General features: G+C 40.5%; 1 protein-coding gene across 1 annotated transcript in view; it reads right to left on the bottom strand.

The window, feature by feature from the left end:
* The window catches only part of LOC138644546 (sodium channel protein type 2 subunit alpha-like), a 252,496-nt gene extending 238,346 nt beyond the window's left edge, over positions 1-14,150 (bottom strand). Inside the window, exon 1 of the mRNA XM_069733073.1 lies at positions 13,715-14,150. The gene's annotated coding sequence lies outside the window, so the exon portion shown is untranslated. The remainder of the gene's footprint in view (positions 1-13,714) is intronic.
* Between the last annotated feature and the right edge of the window lie 2,382 nt (positions 14,151-16,532).

Consider the following 16,532-nt stretch of genomic DNA (forward strand, 5'->3'; position numbering starts at 1 on the left):
AATCTCTGGATATTTTTATTAAAGCTGTTCTCCAGGGCTTATATACTGATGACCTTTGTTTAGAATAGGTCATCAATATAGGATCAATATGTTAATAACCTTCATGATAGGTCATCAATATAGGATGAGGAACATCACTGTCACCTCCATTGTTCCCTCGAAGCTGTGAGCTTTAGAAATGATAGGGTTAAACATTCCAAACCCGGCAGACAGACATGACCAATATTGAGCTCCTTGATCCTCATTAGACTGTAAATTTAATTATTTCCTTTTTAGTGTGGATGGCTTAGAGGGAACATTGACCACCACCCGTCATTTTTCACTTACTGTCCCATTAGCCCCTATAATTGCTAATTTTCCTCTTGGACCTGAAGGTGCCAAAATGATCAAAATCACGACATCCATGTGGACACACAAAATCATGACGAATTAAACATGTGAGTGCTAGGAAAAGTTACAGTAGCGAAGATGGAAGTTGACCACGTGCCTCATTTTCAGCTTCGATCAGTTATCTTTTGCGCCGCTCACAATCACATTGGTGGTCAATAAGGGTCAATGCACATTGTAATTTACTGCAAATTGAAGTCTACCTCAACTCCCAGACATAATTGAAAAAAAAATTTGACTTTTCATCGGCAATACAAAATAATAACAAAAAAAAAATCCTATTCATTATTTTTGGATCCAAATGCATGGCATTTGCTACAGCTGTATTACAAAAATGTGCTATGAACATTGCCTTACGGACGCCATACACAATAACAAGAAAATACAACGTGGATGATCCTTCCCTTCCCCATCTACCGTCCAATGACAGACAAAAGAACCTCATTCCTTGTGGATTTTTTACTCACTCCACCAAAATTGGTAAAATATGTTGGACTTTGAGCAGATGTTTATTGAAAATTTAAGGGTTAAAATTTCACCCGATAAAGACAAGTTTACTCTCAAGAAATGCTGATAAATAACTGTCAAGGAGAAACAAAACAAAAAAAAGAAAGATTGTGTCAACCTGCCATCAAATTCTTCTTGGTATGTGACTGTAAAATCAGACTACACAAAGATTGTTTGTAGTCTGTTGCCATGGAACCAGACAGTAGATTTATTACATTTATTTTGTGCATTGAAACAATTCTTAATTTTTGATGTATCAGATAATGACCTATTGTTTTAATGAGGCTCCTGTGATTTTTTTTTCACCAATTTTTTCATGTTGAACTGGACATATGATGTAACAGTGGCTGCAGAGCGGATTAAAAGTTTATAAAAGTTTTTTTTTTCAGTTTCGTCTCTACGTTGCGAAAAATTTTAAAAATCAAATTGTTTGGCACCTAATGAGTTAACTTGTGTTATGTCCAAGTGGGTGTTAGCAAATAGTTTTCACTAGGGGTATGTACCTCTCTTTTCCTGTATGAGTTGCTATCTGATAACATCCACTTTGGACTTAACTAAAGTTAACTCATTAGGTACCAAATATTTTGCTAGTATTTCCGCAACGGTGATGTGAAACTAAGAAACAAAAAAAACATTGTTATATTCTGTGTCTTAACATGAAAAATTTTGTGAAAGGTCCTCTTTAAAAATAAACTTAGAAATCTTGTAATTTTCACAGTGGTGGGTGTTTATTTTTCAGATGCTAAATTCCTGTTGTTTCAGGAAACAACATATGTACATAGACTCCGATCCTATCTTTTGTATTAAAGTGTCTAATGAGCGTATGCAAAGGTATTGACATTGCCTATTGTGATTGGTGGATCCCGTGTCATATAGAGGTATTGCCTATCATTCTAATCATTTCTGTGATGATAAAAACTCTTCCTGAAAAGACAGGAAGTATGAGGGTAAAAAAACCCAGTGGCTAGTGGAAATATTTCATGATTACAAATTAATAAAAAAAATATATATACCGTATATACTCGAGTATAAGCCGAGATTTTCAGCCCAAATTTTTGGGCTGAAAGTGCCCCTCTCGGCTTATACTCGAGTCATGGTGGGCGGCAGGGTCAGCGGGTGAGGGGGAAAGGGCGCTGAGGTATACTTACCTTGTCCCGGCGATCCTGGCGCTCCCCCTGCCGTCCCACGGTCTTCGGGTTCTGCAGCTCTTCCCCTCTTCAGCGGTCACGTCATTAGAAAAATTAATATGGACTCCACTCCCATAGAGGTGGAGCCGCATATTCATTTCTCTAATCAGCAGTAACGGTGACCGCTGATAGAGGAAGAGGCTGCGGCACCGAAGACCATCTATCCGGGAGAAGGAGCGGGATGCCGGGAGCAGGTAAGTATCGCATATTCACCTATCCCCGTTCCACACGCTGGGCGTCGCTCCATCTTCCCGGCGCCGCTCCATCTTCCCGGCGTCTCTCCGCACTGACTGTGCAGGTCAGAGGGCGTGATGACGCATATAGTGTGCGCGCCACCCTCTGCCTGATCAGTCAGTGCGGAGAGACGCCGGGACTGGACGCTGGGAGCTGCAAGCAAGAGAGGTGAGTATGGCATTTTTTTTATTGCAGCAGCAGCAGCAATGGCAGAGCTTTCTATGGTACATCAATGGGGCAATAATGAACGGTGCAGAGCACTATATGGCACAGCTATGGGGCAAGAATGAACGGTGCAGAGCACTATATGGCACAGCTATGGGGCAATAATGAATGGTGCAGAGCACTATATGGCACAGCTATGGGGCAAGAATGAATGGTGCAGAGCACTATATGGCACAGCTATGGGGCAACAATGAACAGTGCAGAGCACTATATGGCACAGCTATGGGGCAATAATGAACGGTGCAGAACGCTATATGGCACAGCTATGGGGCAATAATGAATGATGCAGAGCACTATATGACACAGCTATGGGGCAATAATGAACGGTGCAGAGCACTATATGGCACAGCTATGGGGCAACAATGAACGGTGCAGAGCACTATATAGCACAGCTATGGGGCAATAATGAACGGTGCAGAGCACTATATGGCACAGCTATGGGGCAATAATGAACGGTGCAGAGCACTATATGGCACAGCTATGGGGCAATAATGAATGGTGCAGAGCACTATATGACACAGCTATGGGGCAATAATGAACGGTGCAGAGCACTATATAGCACAGCTATGGGGCAACAATGAACAGTGCAGAGCACTATATAGCACAGCTATGGGGCAATAATGAACGGTGCAGAACGCTATATGGCACAGCTATGGGGCAATAATGAACGGTGCAGAGCATTGTATATGGGGCACAGCTTTATATGGAGCATCTATGGGGCAATAATGAACTGTATGGAGCATTATATGTGGCACATTTTTATATAGAGCATTTTATGGGCCCATCATGAACTGTATGGAGCATTATATGGGGCTCCTGATTCAATATGGATATTCAAAAACACTTAACCTACTGATGTCTCAATTCATTTTACTTTTATTGGTATCTATTTTTATTTTTGACATTAACCAGTAGCTGCTGCATTTTCCACCGTAGGCTTATACTCGAGTCAATAAGTTTTCCCAGTTTTTTGTGGCAAAATTAGGGGCGTCGGCTTATACTCGGGTCGGCTTATACTCGAGTATATACGGTATATATAAAGACTATGTTATGAAAAAAATTACAAAAATGTTTTAAAAATACATAAATAACGCGAAAACCTTATATAAACAATAAGTCATTTTCTGATTGTAGCTTTCATTTAAATACTTTATAAAAACTTGATTTAAACACATTCTGTTTAAGGAAAGAAATAAAACCTTATTATTATAGGCATATATACACGCATAGTCAAGAGATGCCATACAGCCCTACATGTGACGTGTGCCAGGCTTTGCCTACTGCCCTATAAAAGCCCTATAAAAGCCATATATATAGTCATTAAACATTAGACAAGGCAATGAATCAGAACTGACCAACACATACAGTGAATATAGGGAACATCCCCTGACACAGGCACAATTACAGCCACATTAGAGCTGATGGCATGAATGATGATCTGCAGCCTTGAGGCGCAACTACAAGAAAAGAGAGAGAGAGAGAAAAGGCTGGAAACCACAGCCCTACATTATAATTCCTCCCAATCAATTCGAGATATGAGAAATAGCCTTCTTGGTGAGGCTATTATGAAATGGAGAAATCACTTATTAAATAATTCATACGAGTGGATTTAGTAAGAAAAGTAATAGTGAATGCTGTGAGTAATTTGTTAAAAGTAGCATTGTAAACCAAAGCGTGCCATCAATTAATGAGATGTTAAAAAGGTATTCCCAACTCCAAGATCCAATATGTAATAGGCATAAGAATATTATTAGTAAATATCTCCAGTTAGAAATGTAGTATAGTTCTCCTGATAATCTATGTTGTTTACCTCATGTGCAGGGCATTACAGTAGCTTAGGTATCCATGGTTATGCCCACTCATACAGTATCTGTTAGTTGCCAGTGGTCATAACCTTGGATACCTAAGCTGCACATCGGGTAAGCAAAATAGTGAATAAGAAGAACTATACTTCATTTCTAGTTGGAGGTAATTGCTAATATTATTATTAGTATACCTTATACATATTGGGACAGGATCTTGGAGATGGGAATACCCCTTTAAATTATGCCATTTTAGCTGTGGATGCGCAACAGCATTGGTGCGACTCTTACTGGGCAATCGATGATCAGATCCATATTTATAGAAGCTCTCCTCCTTCTCCCCCCATGAAAATTGTTATCCTCTTAATATATTGCACATAAAGGCACAGATGATTGGCCTCGGGGAGACCAAAACATCCAACACCGCGGAGACACCATCACGTGTTTCTCAACGCAGTGATTCCAGAACACTGCCCCCATCCCTTATGGGAAATATGCAGATGCATGTAAAGAAGCTGCGGAGACACCATCACGTGTTTCTCGACGCAAGCAGTGAATAGCCAGGCCTTTCCCCGGGAAGGAACAACCACGGGAAGGGCAGCATCCTATGAAGGAAAGCCACCTATGCCAAGCATGGTATCCATCCACAGACAGCTGTTTCGGGGTTTTTGCCCCTCATCAGTGTGGAGTAGGAATCTGGCTATTAGGAGCAGTGCCTAGTAAAAAGGCTATAAAGGCACAGATGATTGGCCTTGGGGAGACCAAAACATCCAACACCGCGGAGACACCATCACGTGTTTCTCAACGCAGTGATTCCAGAACACTGTTTTGGTCTCCCCGAGGCCAATCATCTGTGCCTTTATAGCCTTTTTACTAGGCACTGCTCCTAATAGCCAGATTCCTACTCCACACTGATGAGGGGCGAAAACCCCGAAACAGCTGTCTGTGGATGGATACCATGCTTGGCATAGGTGGCTTTCCTTCATAGGATGCTTCCCTTCCCGTGGTTGTTCCTTCCCGGGGAAAGGCCTGGCTATTCACTGCTTGCGTCGAGAAACACGTGATGGTGTCTCCGCAGCTTCTTTACATGCATCTGCATATTTCCCATAAGGGATGGGGGCAGTGTTCTGGAATCACTGCGTTGAGAAACACATGATGGTGTCTCCGCGGTGTTGGATGTTTTGGTCTCCCCGAGGCCAATCATCTGTGCCTTTATAGCCTTTTTACTAGGCACTGCTCCTAATAGCCAGATTCCTACTCCACACTGATGAGGGGCAAAAACCCCGAAACAGCTGTCTGTGGATGGATACCATGCTTGGCATAGGTGGCTTTCCTTCATAGGATGCTGCCCTTCCCGTGGTTGTTCCTTCCCGGGGAAAGGCCTGGCTATTCACTGCTTGCGTCGAGAAACACGTGATGGTGTCTCCGCAGCTTCTTAATATATTGCAGTCATCATATTATATAGCATATGTACTTACAATTGCTCATTTTGCCTTTCTACCCAGATAATTCTTCTCTTTTCAATTAGGTCTATGACATCAGGTGATTATAAACCGACTAGCTGATTCCTTCTAAGCTCTATGTAGAAACAGGAGGTCAATTTTCCCTGCATGAGTCATGGAGTCACTGCAAAAGTCTCTGGCAGGAGGAGGAGGGAGCAGCTGGGTCAGGAGTTGAAGAAGGGAATGATAAACACAGGGAAAAGAGACTTCCTGTTTCTACATAGAGAAGAGAAAAGAGAAGAATTAACTGGGTGGAAAGGCAAAATGAGCAATTGTAAGTGCAGAGTGCTGTATAATATGACATCTGCAATAGATTAAGAGGCTAATAATTTTGATGAGAGTGATTCTTTAAAGGGATTCTCAGGTCTAAAAAAAATAAAAAAAATTTAAGTATGCAATTAGGGCATTTTGAATTAATAGAGCAAGGTGTCTCTTCATCAATAAGCCAAGCTGGAGAATCGCTACAAACAATGTCAGTCACCCCTCTGTGGGGCCAGACACATCAATGCACTACACGGACAATCCTCTGACTTTAATGGACACAATGAACTGCTCCATTTCCTCTTTGTGGCATTAAAGGAAATAAAAGGTGTTTTCCGGGCATAAGATATTGAAGACCGATTTTTGGGATATTTCATCAGATCAGATCTAAGACCCAGCACGCTCATTGAAAAGCTGCTGTTCTGATTTCAATCTGATTTTGATTACCTATGATAGAGATAATTAATTACTGTCATATACTCAGAGAACCCCTTTAAGCATTTGTAATGCATTAAGTGCTCTGGGAATGACAGAGCACCTAACAAGTCTTTGCGTTCCCAGGCTTTTTTCCCACCCAGAAACAGTCTGATTTCCTTACACAGACAGTGAGTTATCAATCAAGCCTGGTTCTGGACGTAGAAAGAACATGGGGACTCAGAGGCTCAGGGAAGGCTCGGTCACGCCCAGAGCACTTAATGCCTAATCTGCATATGAATTAAAATACCTCCAGAATGCAGGAACAGATGGAAGATATAAAAATGTTGATTGATATAGCCTTCAAAGACCCGCATGCTGATGTATGCAGTTTGGAATGCTTGATTTTATGAACCCCCTTTAATACAGCTCTCCAAATTCTTTTTTAACCCCTTCAGCACCTTGGGATTTTCCGTTTTTTTGCGTTTTCATTTTTTGCTTCCCCTCTTTCCAGAGCCATAACTTTTTTTCTTATTCCTCCCTTAATATGGCCGTGTGAGGGCTTGTTTTTTGCAGGACAAGTTATACTTTTTAACAACACCAAGGATTTTACCATATAGTGTACCTGAAAAGGGGAAAAAAATTCAAAGTGCGGTTAAAGGGAACCTGTCACCCCGTTTTTTCAGATTGAGATAAAAATACTGTTAAATAGGGCCTGAGCTGTGCGTTACAATAGTGTATGTAGTGTACCCTGATTCCCCACCTATGCTGCGAAATACATTACCAAAGTCGCCGTTTTCGCCTGTCAATCAGGCTGGTCAGGTCAGGTGGGCATGGTGACATCGCTCTTTTCTTCCCCAGCTTTCCGTTGGTGGCGTAGTGGTGTGCGCATGTCCGTGCCGAATCCACTGCGCGCACGTGAAGAAACAGCGCGCGATCTGCGCTATTACCCCTGTCATCGGTGGGGGCGGCCATCTTCCTGGGGCCGCGCGTGCGCAGATGGAGTGCTCTGCTGCACGGGGCTTCAGGAAAATGGCCGCGGGATGCCGCGCATGCGCAGATGGAGATCGCGGCGGCCATTTTCCTGAAGCCGAGATGCAAACTCGGCTTTGGGAAAATGGCCGCCGCAATCTCCATCTGCGCACGCGCGGCATCCCGCAGCCATTTTCCTGAAGCCCCGTGCAGCAGAGCACTCCATCTGCGCACGCGCGGCCGCGGCCCCAGGAAGATGGCCGCCCCCACCGATGACAGGGGTAATAGCGCAGATCGTGCGCTGTTTCTTCACGTGCGCGCAGTGGATTCGGCACGGACATGCGCACACCACTACGCCACCAACGGAAAGCTGGGGAAGAAAAGAGTGATGTCACCACGCCCACCTGACCTGACCAGCCTGATTGACAGGCGAAAACGGCGACTTTGGTAATGTATTTCTCAGCATAGGTGGGGAATCAGGGTACACTACATACACTATTGTAAAGCACAGCTCAGGCCCTATTTAACAGTATTTTTATCTCAATCTGAAAAAACGGGGTGACAGGTTCCCTTTAAATTGCAAAAAAAGTGCAAATCTACAATTGTTTTAGTTGTTTTTTTTACCATGTTCACTAAATGCTAAAACTGACCTGTAATTATGATTCTCCAGGTCATTTCAAGTTTGCAGATACCAAACATGTCTAGGTTCTTTTTTATTTTAAGGGTGGAAAGAAATCCAAAAGTTTGTTAAAAAAAATGGCGCCATTTCCCGAGACCTATAGTGTCTGTATTTTTCGGGATCTGGTGCTGGGTGAGGGCTTATTTTTTGCACACTTGTTATTGCATTGCCTTGCAATGTTGCAGAAACCAAAAAATTTAATTCTGGAGTTTTGATTTTTTCCCCCAAAATTAACCAAGGAAATTAATTAATTTTATTATTTGATAGATCGACTGTTTCTGAACGCTGCGATACCACACGTGCATTTTATTTATTTATTTTTTTGCTATTATTTTATTTAGAATGGGGCAAAAAGGGGGGTGATTTTGAACTTTTATATTATTTTTAATTTTTTAAATATTTTTAAAAACATTTTGTTACATTTTTTACCTGCTTCAATAGTCTCCTTAGGAGAGTTGAAGCTGCGATCTTCTGATCACTTGTGCTTCAGCCTTGCTCTATGTAGATCATCTGATGAATGCCGGCCACGGGGCGGCGCTCACAGAAGATCACCAATGACAACCACAGGGGTCTCCTGTATCACCCAGTTGCCAAGCTAACCTGTCAGCGCCCCGCAGTCATGTGCAGGGTCACTGACAGACGGGCTTTGTGACGCGCTTCCAGGGCGTGCCTGTTTAATGCCGCTGTCAGAGATTCACAGTCATGTAACATGTAAACAGCCGCGGGTGGATCGCGATTCCATCGTCAGTTGTTAGGGGCACATGACAGATGATCAATTCAGCTGTCATGTGCCAGAAAACATGCGGGCTCAGCACTGATCTAAAGAGCTGTATAACTGTATACGCCTTCAATCACACATCATACAGTTTTTATGGCCGTTTTTAGCACAATTTTTTTGATACAGCAGGAAGAGAAGTGAGTGGTTTTTAAAGGGGTTGTTTGGGACTTTAACATTGATGGCTTATCCTTAGGACAGGTCATCAAGGTCTGAACAGTGGGGGTGCGACACATGGCCACCTCGCAGATCAGCTGCTCCCAGTGTCAACTGCTCAGTTATGGAGCTGCGCAGCACAGCTCTATCAACTATATAGAGGCCGCGGACAGGAATGCCACTAGGAATTTTGGGGCCCCATTCTGGAAATGGTTTTGAGGCCCACCTTGAGACCGGTGAGGAGATGCAAAAGAGGACGGGCCCGGACTGCCTGATACATGGTGGCAGAGTGTCTGACCCAGTCCGGGCCCGTCCTCCTTTGCTTCTGCTCACCGGGCCCCATACACCAGTAAGGGTAGTAATGTCCTGATGGTGGCCCTGGCTGCGGACTGGTACTGCTCATCGGCCCCATATTCAAGTCAATAGGGGGCATGTTACAGTACCCGGCTGCAACCACTGTTTCGTCAATGGAGCTGTGCAGCCCCATAACCGACATTGGGAACAGCTGACTGGCGTGGGTGCAAGGTACTGCACTCCTACCAATCAGACAATGATGAGCTATCCTTAGGAAAGGCTATCAAAGCTATTAAAGTCTCGGACAACCCCTTTAAGCTTTAAATTTGCATGTGCAGAAAATATGTTGCATGTTACATTACCGGCATGGTGCATGAGATTTTATGAACTATCCACTAGTTGAGCAAATGCGCAGAGGATACTGAGCATTAGTGATAAGTGAACGTCCTCGGAGAGCGTATTATCCAAGCATGCTCGGGTGTTAGCCCAGTATCTTGGGCGTGCTCCGATAATATGCTCGAGTCCCAGCGGCTGCATGCTTTGTGGCTATTAGACAGCTACAACACATGCGGGGATTGCCTGTTTGTTAGGATATGTACTGAGAGCAGCATTATGTAGGGGCAGAGACGCTGATTCCAGGGATGTGTCACTTGCTGCACTGCTTGCTGTCATTTTGATACAATCAGTTTTTCTGCTTCAGATCTAGCAGAGCTCAGATTGCTAAGCCCTGTGTGACCCCGCCCACACCACTGATTGGCCGCTTTCTGTGTACTCTGTATATTGACAGAAACTTACCAATCAGTGGTGAGGGCGGGGTTACATAGAGCATTTGACTATGAGGCATTTGACTATGATAATCTCCTGCTGATAAAACGCCTATTTTATTGACAGACTAAGCCCAGTAAGTGCCACATTGCTGGGATCAGACTCTTTGCCCCTTCATCATGCTGCCCTCAGATTACAGAGCAAAAACCTGCTGACAGATTCCCTTACATTTCCAAAACGTCAATTCATATGTGTTGCATGATTGATACAAATGGAAGCAGAGGGGCCCCGAATTCGTACTATGGGGGTCTGGTTGGGTTCTATTATATAAAATGATAATGATAAGGGCTAATTTTTATTGCGATCAGGAATATATAACGTTTTGGTCTAGATGACCTTCAGCAGATATACACTGGTAGCATATAATTTCATAAATGTCTGAAGATTGCACTCCGACCGTTTACATTTCAGATAGCGCCCCCTGTGCTTGGAGACTAGGAATGCCTGGTGCACCATCATGGTTGTCAGATACACAGCTATGAAATTATAATCTACTAGTGTATATCTGATGAAGGTCATCTAGATCGAAATGTTATATATTCATACACTATTTGTTGATTGCAATAAAAATGAGCCCTTTTTTTAAAAAAAATGTCGGATTCCACATATTTTGTATCGTAAGGGTTGGGAACCTATCCGTGTGCCTCCTTTTGGTTTAAGGAGTGCCGTTCTTTTTCTAATTTTGGGTTCTATTATATTTCCATTTTAAAGTACCGAATAAAAAGTACATCATAATATATAATAAGAGAATCGAGAGAGACCCCATAATATTCACTAAGGTCCCCCTTCACCTGTTGGCATCAGTTACACAATGGATCCTTTGTGGACATCAGTTCTGTTTGTCTGTTCCTTAAAATGGAATGTCCGAAATGGAAGTGTGAACATAGGCCAAGACTTTAACCAAGGACGTAATTCTTTGACGTCAACGTCTGCTGTCTATTACGATTACTTACGACAAATGTTGTCTAAAACTAACAATTAAAAAAACATTATTCTTGGTTGATAATCCCATCATGGACACCATTGAAGACAGGTATGATGGCGACATTTTCTTACAGACCCATTACAATGTGGTTTTCTATGTATTGTTTTTTTTTTTTTTTTACAGAAGTATTGATATTCTATTCTACAAAATAGCAACAACTCTATGAACTGTCTATTGCCCAAAATGTATCATCCATCCAGTTAAATTAATGTTTATTTACCCCCCCAAAAAAAACCCTGTTCTACAACACAATTACCTGTTAAAATGATTGTCCGATCTTTAAAGTTTTACAAATTCTACAAAGGTGGAAAATAATAATAAATTAATAATAATAAATTAATAATAATTTACCAATTCCCAGCCGCTCCTTAGTCTACACTTTCCTGGTACCCCGATGGTCTCCTTTCCCCCAACTCCAGCAATAATATGTGGATGTCACATTTGACCGCTGAAGCCGATCACTAGCCGCTGCAGTCAGTAATTGGCTACAGTGTCCAGGTTGATGGAACAGGAGGGGACCAGCGAAGCAACAGGGGATTAGAAAGGTGAAAATTGCTCTTTTCGTCATTTGTATTATTATTCTGTTGGACAGTCACATTTTTTTATAACCTTTTTAAAGAAATTAAAAATTTCTTAATAAATCCATATCAACCAAATTATCAGATGAGACTGTAATCAGGAGGCCGGTGGTTGCCACCATTGCTACAAAATTGACACCCCCAAATGAATAATAATAATTAAGAATTTAATATTATTTTACAACACAAAAATAAAAAACAGTTTTATACAAAAAAATAAAACCAAACCTCAAACAACAGAATTATTGGTGCTCACAAGGTAGTATGACCATGCCAGATAATTTGCATAAAGGATGTGTACAGTCCTTGACGATTTTTGTTTTCTAGAACTAATGTTGACATTCACATTAGAGGATTTAAAAAAAAAAAAAAAAAAGAATGTCCGTAGACTCCGGAGTTAGTATATGGTTTATGCGTCAGACGCTTCCTGTTTAATCTAGGCCTTTCGGGAAAGTCAACACACAAATGAGCTTGTATCTATATGAACTGTGCCTAAAAACAAAAATGTTAAATATCAGAAAAGCAATAAAAAAAAACAAAACCCTTCAACATAAACATTAAAAAATTGGACAATGTATAAAATAAGCATAAACGTTTACGAAACCTATATCCGGTAACATATCGCTACAAATGACCCCATTAGGCGCATGAAGACGTTATTGGTCATGTTATCGGACGTCATGGCCTGGGAAGGGTTACATATCATCCCCAGCTCCGCAGATTCATGTGACACTTGTCCTAGGGATTTTCTGACACGCTCCTATGATGTCACCAAATCTTTTTTAAGGAACACTGTTTCCAACAATACAACAACAACAAAAAATTCAGGGTCAGTCAGAGTCCTATAGGAGAAGGAGGATGGAAAAGGAGAGGTGACTCCCTAATAAATCACTCCCAGACACCATCTTTATAAACAAGGCCCGTGGTTCCGGTACAGAAATCAAAGTCTTCGAGGGTATTTTACATTTTGTTCTATTTTCTGTTGGATTAACGACGTCATTTCGTAACGATCCACAAAAAGCCGATGCCTAATTATAGAATCTGCTCCATTAGCCGGAGACCACACAAACATATTATAGTGCTCCCCTATGTATTATTTATATACTGTGACATAAGCGTGCTACATATGTATCTATACATAGGTGCCCGTAACTATACAATACTGATCCATGCACTAAAAATCACTGTCTGGAGCTCCATCCCGACTAATGATTATTATAGATCAGTGCCCCCGAGGCATCACCCCATAGCAACATCATACATATATATATATATACATATATATATGACCTTCACCAACATTACAGTTATTGTTGTTTATCATGCTGTCGGATGACGTTGCTCCAGAAAAATAAATAAATTAAAATCAATCGGTCGTCTTTTCCAGACTAGTTGTTTCTAGAAATGGTCTCTGCCCCCCCCCCTTCCCATTCTGTCAAAGAGGTAGGCAGGTAGGGAGGGGGTGACCGTACCATGCGATAAATGTAAATCCAATGGCAAATATGTCAGACCCTCCTATATGATGGAGAGGCCTGCGATGCATTCTGACCAGAAACGGAAGGCGTGGAAGTGGTTAATTCATTAAGGTAACATAATTACTAAACCCCTGCAGATTCGTTTGTCCCCTTCTTCCCTGATACCCTCCCCATCCCCCCCAGGCACTGCCCAGATGGATGTAAGGTAGCATATATGAGTGTGTACAATGTATCAACACACAGTTACACATTATCAAATAATAATAAACATATTTACAAACAGCCGCATCTATGTATCTACCTGTCTCCAGATTGCTATTTTATTACTTCTCTGCGAAATACATTTTCAGCAAAGGATGATGAATGGCAGAAGAGGGTTTGCTGGGATGTGATGGAGATGAGTGTGATGGACCAGGTACCATGATGATCCCTGCTATGGATCCATGCTATACTCACCCAGGCAGAGGAACAATGCTCTCCCCTCCTTCCCTTATGGCAGATCAGCCTCCCCCAGGATCAGGGATCCTCTATTCCTCTCCCATCAGGACACAGAAGCCATTTAATTCCAGGGCTGGAATGTTTATGTGTGTGCTTCTCCTTTCCTATAAGGGTCTGTAGAGATGCTTGTGTGCCCCCCTGTACCAGGCGTGTCTCCTCTCTGGATCCTGGATGTGCAAAGGGAGGAGGAGAAAGGAGGATGCACAGGGCACAGAGGCAGGAGACACCTTCCCAGGGGCTGGAGGGGGGATGAATGGAAACAATAGCTGAGCCTGGGAGGGCAAGAAGGGAGAAGATGCCTCCCCAATGTGGTCTGTAAGCTCGGGCGTGTGTCTGTGTGCAGAGGGCAGCTGTGAGCAGCAGCAAAGCCAATGGAGAGCTCTGTGAGAGCGCCCCCTGCTGGAAGCTGTGTGCTCCTACTGAGTAACTGCAAGGAGACAGACCTGGCCACACAGAGGGGGGTATGACATGTGTACCTGTGTATCATATCATCTGTCTATCCATTCATCTATCCATTCATCTATCTATCTATCTATCTATCCTCTATCTATTTATCTATTATCTATCTATCTATCTATCTATCTATCTATCCATTATCTATCTATCTATCTATCTATCCATTATCTATCTATCTATCTATCTATCTATCTATCCATCCATCTATTATCTATCCATCTATCTATCTACCTATCTATCTATCTATCTATCATCTATCTATCTATCTATCTATCTATCTATCTATCTACCTATCTATCTATCATCTATCATCTATCTATCTATCTATCTATCTATCTATCTATCTATCTATCCATCTATCTCTATCTATCTATCTATCTATCTATCTATCTATCTATCTATCTATCTATCTATCCATCCATCTATTATCTATCCATCTATCTATCTACCTATCTATCTGTCATCTATCTATCTATTATCTATCTAAATCTATCTATCTATTATCTATCTAAATCTATCTATCAATCAATCTATTATCTATCTATCTATTATCTATCATCTATCTATCTATCTATCTATCTATTATCTATCCATCTATCTATCTATTATCTATCTATCTATTATCTATCTATCATCTGTCTATCCATTCATCTATCCATTCATCTATCTATCTATCTATCTATCTATCCTCTATCTATTTATCTATTATCTATCTATCTATCTATCTATCTATCTATCTATCTATCTATCTATCTATCTATCCATTATCTATCTATCTATCTATCCATTATCTATCTATCTATTATCTATCTATCTATCTATCTATCTATCTATCTATCTATCTATCTATCTATCTATCTATCCATCCATCTATTATCTATCCATCTATCTATCTACCTATCTATCTATCTATTATCTATCTAAATCTATCTATCTATCTATCTATCTATCATCTATCTATCTATCTATCTATTATCTATCTATCAATCAATCTATTATCTATCTATCTATCTATCTATCTATCTATCTATCTATCTATCTATCTATCTATTATCTATCTAAATCTATCTATCTATCAATCTATTATCTATCTATCTATCTATCTATCTATCAATCTATTATCTATTTATCTATTATCTATGTATCAATCAATTGTCTATCTATTTATCTATTATCTCTCCATCTATCTATTATCTATCTATCAATCTATTATTTATCTATCTATTATCTATCTATCTATCTATCTATCTATCTATCAATCTATTATCTATTTATCTATTATCTATGTATCAATCAATTATCTATCTATTTATCTATTATCTATCTATCTATCTATCTATCTATCTATCTATCTATCTATCTATCTATTATCTATCTATCTATCAATCAATCTATTATCTATTTATCTATCTATTATCTATCTATCTATCTATCTATCTATTATCTATCTATCTATTATCTATCTATCTATCTATCTATCTATCTATCTATCTATTATCTATCTATCTATCTATCTATCTATCTATCTATCTATCTATCTATTATCTATCTATTTATTTATCAATCTATTATCTCTCCATCTATCTATTATCTATCTATCAATCAATCTATTATCTTTTATCTATCTATCTATCTATTATCTATCTAAATCTATCTAAAAAAAAAAAAAAAAAAAAAAAGGAAACAGAGAAGCACATTGCTAAGGAGAGTAAAACTAATCCCAAACTGTTCTTCAACTATATCAATAGTAAAAGAATAAAAACTGAAAATGTAGGCCCCTTAAAAAATAGTGAGGAAAGAATGGTTGTAGATGACGAGGAAAAAGCTAACATATTAAACACCTTCTTCTCCACGGTATTCACGGTGGAAAATGAAATGCTAGGTGAAATCCCAAGAAACAATGAAAACCCTATATTAAGGGTCACCAATCTAACCCAAGAAGAGGTGCGAAATCGGCTAAATAAGATTAAAATAGATAAATCTCCGGGTCCGGATGGCATACACCCACGAGTACTAAGAGAACTAAGTAATGTAATAGATAAACCATTATTTCTTATTTTTAGGGACTCTATAGCGACAGGGTCTGTTCCGCAGGACTGGCGCATAGCAAATGTGGTGCCAATATTCAAAAAGGGCTCTAAAAGTGAACCTGGAAATTATAGGCCAGTAAGTCTAACCTCTATTGTTGGTAAAATATTTGAAGGGTTTCTGAGGGATGTTATTCTGGATTATCTCAATGAGAATAACTGTTTAACTCCATATCAGCATGGGTTTATGAGAAATCGCTCCTGTCAAACCAATCTAATCAGTTTTTATGAAG

This window comes from Ranitomeya imitator, chromosome 7 (genome assembly GCF_032444005.1).
Source record: "Ranitomeya imitator isolate aRanImi1 chromosome 7, aRanImi1.pri, whole genome shotgun sequence".
NCBI lineage: Eukaryota > Metazoa > Chordata > Amphibia > Anura > Dendrobatidae > Ranitomeya > Ranitomeya imitator.